Source organism: Cannabis sativa, chromosome 6 (assembly GCF_029168945.1).
Source record: "Cannabis sativa cultivar Pink pepper isolate KNU-18-1 chromosome 6, ASM2916894v1, whole genome shotgun sequence".
NCBI lineage: Eukaryota > Viridiplantae > Streptophyta > Magnoliopsida > Rosales > Cannabaceae > Cannabis > Cannabis sativa.
Window position 1 is genome coordinate 29,727,427 of NC_083606.1, and position 11,405 is coordinate 29,738,831.

The window sequence follows — 11,405 nt, forward strand, 5'->3', positions numbered from 1 at the left end:
TATGTTTTAATTAAATATGCAAAATTTTAATTATTCACATTTTCCAATAACCTCGTTGATTAGCAACGAGCTGCACAACATGTTAAAAATCACGCTAACACGCCTATGCTAGTTAGGGTGTTATAATTATCGTTACACCCTTAAATGTAGTATATCCTTAAAACACTTAGCTCCGTATAAATGATATTTCAGCGAAGTGAAATTAGTACTCAACCATTTATCTCTATTTAGCCAAGCTTGAAGGAAATCATCGTTTCACTTCTAAATACCTATAGAAGTTATAGAATCCATATCTATGTTTAGCGCTTCCACTCAATTGCACTATCATGTTCCCAAAATGTACATATCACCCTGACCCAAAAGTAGGCTTAACTAACAAATCAAAGATCATGTATAATACTCTTGAGATCGAACCTAATCATATCAGGATTAAGATCATTTGATCTAGGATTAACTAGGTGATATTGAATTGAATAGATAATACGATAAATTTATCATATCTAATCAAAGTTCAATATCGGTCCCTTCCAATGTATACTCCATACATTCGATACTTGTAAACTTTTCCAATGCCCTGGAAAGGACATAACACTTATCCAAGGTGTAAGCATACCTATCGCTGATTATCATGCCAGTGTAAATCCAGTGAACTGACAAATTAGGGAATGAAACTTTCGAACATATAATCAAGATTATATTCCACTGTGCTGACAACACTATAATCATTAACAAATACATATGTTCTGGACTTAATAGAATTTATAATCATGAAATAAATCATGTGAACCATTCAACATAAAATGTTATTTCTGATCTTTATTAACTAGTAAATCTAATTATATTGAAATGGGTTTTATTTAGGGCACAAAACCAAACAGATTGCACCATCATTTATATTCTTGTCTTGCATTGAATATTTGTAACTTGTATTTATACTTTTCTACTTTCTTTTTCCAGCTATGTCTTCCAAGTTAAGAGGTCTAGCTGGTGGACCTTCAGAGGAGCCTTCGGGTCGTCTAAGGGCCAAGGTGGCCCAGAACACTCATGCTAGAAATGCTGCTGGATCATCTCTTCCTCCTCCTTCACCAGGGCCTGCCCCTATCAGGCAACCCATGATGGATGACCCTCTAGCAAGGAGGGAACGACCTTTAGTAGGGGCGCCCCGAAGCCTAGTCAGGGAGAAACCTCAGCATAGGGTAGAGAGCCATGGAGGTGGCTCATAGGCGTTTAGAGAGAGCCTTTCCTTCTGTGGATGATTAGCTTTAGGAGCTTGATGACATTGAGCCAGATAGACTCTCTTCTGCTGGCCCTCGAGATTTGGCTGCAATGAGTTGCACACTTAACTTTACTCATTTTCTAGCATTATTATAGGATGGCTGACTATTATGACTGTTAAATGGAGTTGGCCAACCAATGTCGTGTCTTTAAGGGGTTAGTTGGCCTTAGCAGCTTTGTGGAAGGGCCAACTGGCTAGTGTTGTCTTCTGACACTAATTTTGACCTTATTTTGTTTTCAAGCCTTCATGAAGTTCAGCCTTTCAATTGACAACTCTAATGGGTCGTCGAGTGCTCTTCATGAGCAGATAAAGACCTTGGAAGCATATCTCTTAACGAAGGAGGCTAATCTCATGGCGAAGGGCCAGGCTTTAGCTGAGATGGAGGTTCTTGGCCTACTGAGCCAGAACATGATTTCTGGTTTGGATACCATGCTTGGCACTAGGAATCAAGAGAACACCATGCAAGCTGCTAACATCTCCAAGTTGGATACTGACCTCACGGGGTGTGATGAGAAGTTAAGGGTAGCCCTCGATGGCCAACAAGCAATAAAGGACGAGTACATCAGCTTATCTTCGAAACTCTTCCATGAGTTTAAGCTACATAACACCAACATTGATCTTTCATACATGGGGGATGCTTCTTTCTTGGAGAGCACACTGGCCCAAGGAAAGGCGCTATTCGAGAGCCGTTAGAAGCAAACCAGATTACTGTCTCGCCAGAGGGATCTTCTTTGGGGAAATCTGATGAAGAGATGGCTGACCCACCTGCTGAGGAGGTGGCTGGCCAGGGCCTTGACTTGGTGGCCAGCCAGCTTATGTAGGCTATGGTTGGCCCACACTCTAGTGATCTAGACTTTGCAGGTTCCAATTCAACCCCACCTACACCTACACACATGTAGTTTCAGCTTATTAGTAATTCAACTTTATGGTTTTATAGTATAAACGTTGTTTTCATGTTCTGTATGGCCTATGGGCCTTTTACTTTTTGAACCCTACTTATTTTCAGCCCCAAGGCTTTCATCTTCGTACTCTTGGCCTATAGGCACTCTATTTTTGAACATTACTATTGTTTAGCCCTGTTTCTTTTTATCATGGATTGTGAGACCGACTAGGCGGTCTTTAATCATGGCTATCTTCTTATAGCCTTGATATATAATTATCTTGATTTACTTTTCTTTATGTCAAGCCGAAGTATGCTTGCACCTGACTCAGAGGTAGGTTTAGTAGCTTATTTTGAGCGTTAAAATTTCTCTGCATAAGTTCTCTATGCTAACTCGATGTATTGTATAGTGTGGGTGCCCCCAAGTGAGCACGCAGACTTATGGTCTCGTGGTCAAATGCAATTCACCAAGTTTCATAGACCTTGCCTGGGAATTTTCTTGGGGTACTACCTGTTGCACGCATGTGGAACTGAAAAACAATAATTTTAAGAAGTTAATCTTATTAGTAAGTGGTTTAGACACAATAATTTGAACATAAACATAGTTTTTTACTCATTAATTGGTCATTGTTGCTGTGCAACGTACATAAATTGAATCTATAAGCTTATATAACAAATTTTTGCTTCTAGGTATCAAATGGCTACGCCTACTTGACTTACATAGCAGAGGCCACCATTGAAGAATGATGGGAGGTCACGCAAAAGAAGGTTGTGGGTACTCGCTCTTTTACACTCTAATGTTGGGTTGGTAGAACTGCTACTACAAAGTAGTGTTCTGTAAGCTGGTTACTAATAGTATTTGTGAAGGTTCCGTCCATTCAAATATCTTGGTAGGAGAATGAGCTCCATGTTCTCGTTGTACCTTCCCAGCTTGTAGGCTCCCTTACTAGTTATCTTTGTAACTTGATAAGGGCCTTCCCAAGTTGGTCTGAACACTCATGTTGTTGTATCTTTGGTATTGAAGAAAACTCTTCGAAGCACTAGGTCTCCTATGAAGAATTTCCTGTCCTTAACTTATTTATTGAAATGCCTTGCAACCTTAGCTAGTAGGCCTAAAACTTTAGGTTGACTTGATCTCTTCTTTCTTCTACTTCATCAAGGGACTCTGCCAGCAGGATGTTGTTTGTATCTTGGTCATAGGTTGTCCTCCTGTGAGACGGTGGCACCAGCTCTATAGGCAACATTGCCTTATAGCCATAAGCTAGAGCGAATGGAGTTTTCCTAGTGTCTGTCTTCTCAGTAGTTATGTGAGACCATAAGACCTCTGGGTGCAATTCGTGCCAGTTTCCTTTTGCTTCCTCAAGGCACTTCTTCAAGGTGTCCTTGAGGGTTTTGTTGACAACTTCTACCTATCCATTTGCTTGAGGATGGGCCACGACAGAGAAGCTTTTGATGATGCCATGTTTGTTGTAGAAATTAGTGAACATGTCACTATCGAACTGCTTTCCATTGTTTGACACAATCTTTAGCGAAAGTCTGAATCGACATATGATGTTCTTGACAACAAAGTCAAGAACTTTTTTGGAGGTGATTGTTGCCAGGGGTTCAGCTTCTGCCCACTTGGTGAAGTAGTCTACTGCGACTACAGTAAATTGTACCCCTCCTTTTTCCTTTGGGAGTTGACCAATAAGGTCTATCCCCCATGATGTGAAGGGCCGAGGAGACTGCATCATCGTGAGCTCATTGGGTGGAGCTCTTAGAATCTTTAAGAATCTCTGGCACTTGTCACATCTTTTGACGTATTCCATTGTGTTTTTGATGATTATTGGCAAAAAGTACCCATGTTAGAGTATCTTTTTGGATAGGCTTTGCCCCTTGGCATGGTTGCTGTAAAAGCCTTCGTGAACTTCTATCATTAGTCGCTCGACCTTAGCCTTGGCGACACACCTTAAGAGCAGGATTGAGAAGCTCCATTTGTACATTAGTCCATTTAGGATTAGATACCTAGCAGCCTTTCTTCTTATCTTTTTTGTTTCATTCTTGCTTTCTGGCAAGGCTCCAATTCGGAGGTAAGCTGTAATAGGTGTCATCCATGTTGGACTGTATTGGCATGTCAACTTCTTCAAAGATGATAATGCTTAGTTCCTTTATGAACTGTATTGGCACTAGGTTTGCCTTATTGGCAATGGTTCCGCTTTCAAGACCGGTAAGTGTATCTATGTAGCATTCTATTCTCTGGGGATCTGCCTAATTGTATAGCCTTTGAGCTGACTTTGCAAGTCTTGGATCTTGCTCAAGTAGGCAACCATTTTTTCACCTCAAGTTATTTATTCTCCTAGGACTTGATTGACGACTAATTGAGAGTCACTGAATATGTCGAGGTGGTTAGCCTGTACTTCATGTGCTAGCTTGAGGCCAGTTATTAAGGCTTTGTATTCAGCCTCACTGTTTGAGGCTTTGAAGCTGAATTTTATTGCTTCGTGCAACTTTTGCCCCCAAGTGTTATAAGGACAATGCCTGCACCAGACAATTGGCCTGTGCAACTTCCGTCAACATGGAGTTTCCATGTTGGTTCTTTAGGTTTTTGCTGTTGCTCTTGCTCTTGCTTCTTTTCTGGCTCTTTCTTTTCTCCTAAATCTTGAAAGATGTCAAGAAATGAGTTTGAGCACTCAACCATGAATTCTACAAGTGCTTAACTTTTTATGGCCATTCTTGGTTGATATGTGATGTCTAATTGGCCAAGTTCAATGGCCCACTTGAGTAGTCGATGTGATGCCTTAGGTTTTTGTAAAACCTACCGCAATGGTTGATCAGTGTACACCTTTATCGGGTGTGCCTGGAAGTATGACCTTAACTTTCTGGAAGCCAAGAGCAAGCTGTAGGTCAGCTTCTCCATGAGTGGGTACCAACTTTCTGCATCGATTAGTCTCTTGCTTTTGTAGTATATAAGGTGTTGTACACCATCTTCTTCTCTTGTGAGGACATCACACAACATGTTCTGTGACTGCTAGGTACACGCTAGCTCTTCATTGTTAAGGGGTTTTGACAAAACAGGTGGTTGAGCCAATTGTTTTTTAGCTCCCAAGATACTTTTTCACATTCTTCTATCCACTCAAATTTTTTGTTGCCTCTGAGAATGTTGAAGAAGGGTACACATTTGTCTGTGGATTTGGACACAAATTTGCTTAGTGCAGCAATGCGTCCTATTAGGCTTTGTACTTCCTCAGTGGTAGTGGGCGACTTCATGCCTAAAAGGGCTTGGATCTTGTCCGGGTTTGCTTCAATTCCCCTAGCATTGACTATGATGCCAAGGAATTTTCCCGGGCCTACTCCTAAAGAACATTTGAGGGGGTTGAGCTTCATGTTGTAGTTGTGGAGGATTTTGAAGCATTCGTTTAGGTCCGCCACATGCCCCTAGCCTTTTGAAATTGACAAGCATGTCATCCACATACACCTCCATGTTGCAGTTGATAAGATCTTTGAACATTTTGTTCACAAGCCTCTGATACGTGGCCCCTGCATTTTTCAGCCCAAAGGGCATGACATTGTAGTTATACAGGCCTAAGTCTGTCATGAAGCTTGTATGCTCCAGATTTGGTGGATGCATCTTTACCTGGTTGAAACCTGAATACGCGTCCATGAAACTTAAGATTTTATGGCAAGATGTGACATTTACAAGCTGGTCAATTTATGGAAGCAGAAAGTAGTCCTTTTGACTTACTTTGTTCAGGTTAGTGAAGTCGATGTACACTCTTCACTTTTTGTTGGGTTTGGGTACCAGCACAGGGTTGGATACTCAAAGTGGATAGAATGCTTCCGTTATGAAGTCATGGGCTCGTAGCCTCTCGACTTCATCTTTGAGCACTTGGGCACATTCTTTGTCCAACAACCTCCTCTTCTGTTGCACATGTTAGATGTTGGAATCAATGTTGGGAGCATGTGTTGGGTTTTATGCCCTAAATAAAACCCATTTCAATATAATCGGATTTACTTATTAATAAAGATCAGAAATAACATTTTATGTTGCATGGTTCACATGATTTATTTCATGATTATATCTATAATGTATGAATTCCATTTAAGTCCAGAACATATGAATTTGTTAATGATTATAGTGTTGTCAGCACAGTGGAATATAATCTTAATTATATGTTCGAAAGTTTATTCCCTGATTTGTCAGAACACTGGATTTAGACTGGCATGGTATAATCAGCGATAGGTATTCTTACACCTTGGAAAAGTGTTATGTCCTTTCCAGGACATTGGCAAAGTTTACCAGTATCGGATGTATGGAGTATACATCGGAAGGGACCGATATTGAACTTTGATTAGATATATTAGAATTTACCGTAATATCTATTCAATTCAACATCACATGTTGATCCTAGATCAAATGATCTTAATCCTGATATGATTAGGTTCAATCTCAAGAGTGTTATTCGTGTTCTTTGATTTGTTAGTTAAGCCTACTTTTGGGTTAGGGTGATACGTAAATTTTGGGAACACGGTAGTGCAATTGAGTGGGAGCGCTAACATAAATATGGAATCTATAGCTTCTATCTGGCGAATAGAAAGTAAAGGATGATTTCCTTCGAGCTTAACCAAAAAAAATAAATGGTGGAGTACTCATTTCACTTAGCTGAAATATCATTTATACAGGGTTAAGTGTTTTAAGGATAAAATACATTGTAGGGTGTTACGGTAATTTAATCCCTTTACAATGTAAATCATCTATATAGAGGATCGTTGATCAAATTAGGATTATAACAATGGATAACTAATGACGTATCTATATCATGGAACATATAGAACGTTCTATATGACTGAGAGTGCAATTCCAAGTTCTAAGAGTGGATTCAATAAGGAATTAATAAGTTAGGGAATTTACTTGGTGAATTCGGTTCGACTTATTGGAAGCTCGGTTATATAGACCCATGGTCCCCATACTAGTTGAGACCATACTGCTTGTAAGACTCAGTTAATTGATTTTAATTAATCAATTATAATTCTAAAAGTTAGACTATGTCTACTTTATGAATTTTCACTAAGCAAGGGTGAAATTGTAAAGAAAAGAGATTCTAGGTTTATTTATTAATTAAGATACTTTATATGTCTAAATTAATTAATATATTAAATGACAATATTATTTAATAATTATTTTTAAGTTATTAAATAATTAGAATTGACATTTAAATGGTTAAATTGGAAAATTGGCATTTTTGAGAAAATGGGAATGAAAAATAACAAAATGGGAAAGTTGCAAAGTGAGGCCCAATTTCCTATTCTGGCCGCCCACTATGCAAAGCCCTTTACCATTTTATTTTTTCATTATTTTAATGCCATACAATTCTAACCTAAACCTAGAGGGCATTCTATAAATAGAAAGTGTTGGCTTCAAGAAACTCATAACTTTGCACATTTGTTTCTTTCAGAAAAAGCCTACACGCCACTTTCTCTCTCTTTTCCTCTCTAACAATTTCGAAACCCTTGCGTGATAGAGTAGTGCCCCCACACATCAAGTGGTACCTCAATCATAGTATGTAAGACTGTGGAAAATCAACATCAAAGAAGGAGAAGAAGAGATCCAGATTCAGATCTCGATTATGCTCTGCTACAGAAAGGAATCAAGGGCTAGAGATCTGAATGGAAGGAGTCATTATTATTCCGCTACACCCAGTTTAAGGTTTTCTTAAACTCTTATGTGTTTATTTTCATTGTTTTAGAATTCATATTAGGATGTTAATGAAACATACTTGGTAGTAAATCTAGATCCTGATAAAATATTTCCAACAGCATGGGTCATCACAAAAGGGTCAATGCCGACCATATCTACATGTGACCATGTTAAAAGGTATAGGTTCGCCGTTAGAAATCTTATCAATAATGATTTTATTTCTGGCACAAAACCTTTCCCAATCTTTAGTTTTCTAGCTAGAGAAGTGGGATCAACCTCCACCTCCTCCAACTCTTTTACAAGTCCGAAATTATTTGTAGGATCCCCAAAGCGAGGATCTATGTCTGTGTCCCCATTTTGGGCTGGACTTCATTGCCCTTTGCTGGGCTCTTCCTTAGAGCTTTTGGCGGGCATCTTCTCCTTCTTGGCTTTAGACAAGGCTAAGTTGTAACAGTGACAGGCAGATTGTTGGTCTTCCCTTAAACATCCTATCCCATGCCTTGTTGGGAATTTCAAGCAGAGGTGGTAGATGGATGTTACTGCCTTCAGGTTGTATAGGGCTGGTTAGCATATCATTGCATTGAAAGCTGAGGGAACGTCAATTACGACGAACTGTGCCATTAGAGTTTTGGTGGTTTGATTTTCTCCAGCAGTGAGGGGTAATCTGATATAGTTGATGGGTGCGATTCGTTGGCCGAAGAAGCCACACACCACTTGATTGCAGGTTGCCAAATCAGTTTGTTGGAGCCCCATGTTTTTGTATGTTGATTTGAAAATAATGTTGGAGGAGGCTTTATTGTCTCTTGGAATCCAAAGGTCTCCTTTTCTGCCTCTTCGCTGGGTAGCTTGGATCAACATTTAAATGATGGCAGATAATATTAGGGCCGATCCCTATCGTATCTTCATGGCTCCAGGCGAATTGATCCTGGTTCGCCTTCAAAAAACTTATTAGCTTCTATTTAAGCTGCTCGTCTAGGTTCTTCCCAATGTATACACACTTTGTGGGATTTCCTGGGTCGAGAATAACCTCTTCCAATTCCTCAATAGGTTTCTCTCATCTTGAACTTGGGGATCAAGATCTTCGTCTTTCTTTTCATTTTCTTTTGCCAAGATCGCCATCAATTAATGACCGACTTTCCTATGTTGTAGCTTAATGCGATAGCAATTGCGAGCCAACATGTGGTTGCCATGCACCACTCCCACGTCTTCTGGTGTTTAGAATTTCAAGGATAGGTGCTTGATCGAACTGATTGCTCCTAGTCTGATCAGTGCTGGTCGACCCAACAATATGTTATAAGCCAATGGCAAGTCGACAACTAAGAAGTCTTGCATATCAGTGGCAGATAGGGGTGTCTCGCCTAAGGTTAATGCGAGCTCGATTATGCCAAGACTGGCAATGCTGTCTCCGGTGAATCCGCAAAGATTCACCATACAAGGCCTTAATTTGGCTTTTTCGAGCCCCATCTTCCGTAGAGTCTCCTTATAAAGGATATTTACCAAGCTCCCATTGCCTATTAACTCTCTCTTGATCCTTTTATTGATGAGTTGAATGGTAATCACCAATGGATCGACGTGAGGATACCTCACGTTTTTCTCGTCTTCCTCCGTGAATATAATTGGAGGTTCCTCGGTTTTCACCTTCTTGGAAGGTTGTGGGGCAAATGCTGACTGCTCGTTCTTTATCTCTTTCACGTATCTTTTCTGGGCGTTATTGCTTTCCCCTGCGATATGTGGCCCTCTCAAAATAACCAGGATGTCCTCCCCCTCAACAGGAAGAGGTTGTAACCCTTGGTTGTTTGGGTTATTGGGTAGACTGGGTTAATTGTATCTGTGGCCCTATCTTTTCACGTACTGTTTAAAATGTCCTCGAGCGATGAGAGTTTCTATCTCATCTTTCAATTGGCGACATTCGTCGATCGTATGCCCAATATCCTTATGGAATTTACAATACCTAGTAGGATCTCTTTTGCTCCTCACATTCCTCATGGGCTCAAGCTTGCCGAAGGCAACCTTTTGCTCATGTGCGAGGTAAATACTCTCCCGAGTTTCATTAAGCTCAGTAAAAATAGTATACATTGGCATGTGCTTATCGTGCTTCTTCTATTTCTTTTTATCCTTCGACAGTTCCTTAATATTGTCCTTTCTCTTCGAACCAGAAGCGCCTGAGTTATCAATTCTCCTGGAAACAGGACTTGTTGAAACATTGCTGGGTTTTCTTTCCGAGCTTGTTTTCAACAAATTCATTTCCTTTCGGGCTTCTTCCTTTCGAACGAATACCTGAGCCCTTTCGTTGAACTCAGTGATGCTTCTTACTGGATATGTAACGCCTTGTCCAACAGGGACGCCACGTGTGTGCACTTTATTTAAAATACCAATAATTATATAAGATGTAATTATACTAAAAGTGTGGGTAATTAAAATTTTGATAGTTAAAACTCAACCTTTAAATTGTTTAACAAAAGATAAGTAACATGATTTATGGGGTTCCCCTGTTTTCAAAATATTTACAAACTGGTTCAAAGTATTTTACAACATAAGCTTTATATTTTCCAAAATACAATCAAAATAGAGCATCCTGTAAATCGGGCTCGCTACCGGTATGTACATTGCTGCTGTGACCATAACTCATGGTTGTTCGACTTTAGCTTTTCCTTTACCTGCACCATAAAGCACCAGTGAGTCACAGAGACTCAGCAAGAAAGTGACTAAAACAATAATTGAAAGAAAATGATTATCAACTTATTCTCATGCTATTATATTTACTCACTATTCGATAATAATAAGTATTTCCTTAAACATCATACATTCCTGGTACTTAATAAAGTACCACTTTTACCACTCGTTACATACGAGCTGAATATGTCACTATCGTTGCCCGATAACGCAAACGATAAGTAAGAAACCTAACCGCGGTTTCAAGAGTAATTACTCATAACGGTAATAACCGTTTCCAACCCTAGGTAATAACCTAGGCTTAATAAGCTTTAGCCAACATCATAATAATAATCAAGATCACCTCCATTCATTCATTGATTTTTTAACCACATATGGTGCTTACCACTTTTCTTACCTTAATTCAGAAGTCAAGAATATGGCCGACCTGGGTGGAAAAACAAGCTAGGCAATCCCGGTCCTAGGGTGCAAGGTTAGCTTGGAGATGAAATTTAGCTCTGAAAATTGATGTTGGCTGAAGCAAACCAATCCCTCTAGTGGCTGGTTCAGATTGCTCGAAGGAAAAGGAGAAGAAGATGGAGAAAAAGGAGTTACTTGCCTTGGAAGAAAGCTTCTCCTTTCTTTTAAAAAAAATGCTTTGCTTTTTTTTTTTTAAAATTTCTTTCCTTAAATAAACATAGGCAGCAGCAAAGAAAAAAGGAAAAAAAGACAAAAAAAAGTTTTCTTGAATTCCTAATTTACCCCTCTCACACAATTTTTTTAAAAGAAAACCCTAGGGGCATTTTGGTAATTTTACTAATTCCCCATTCCGACATTCTAATAAAATTCTAACTTAATCCGGGATATTCTCAAAATAATTCTTTCATTTAATGTCGTGACATTGCTAACCACATAGCTAGAAT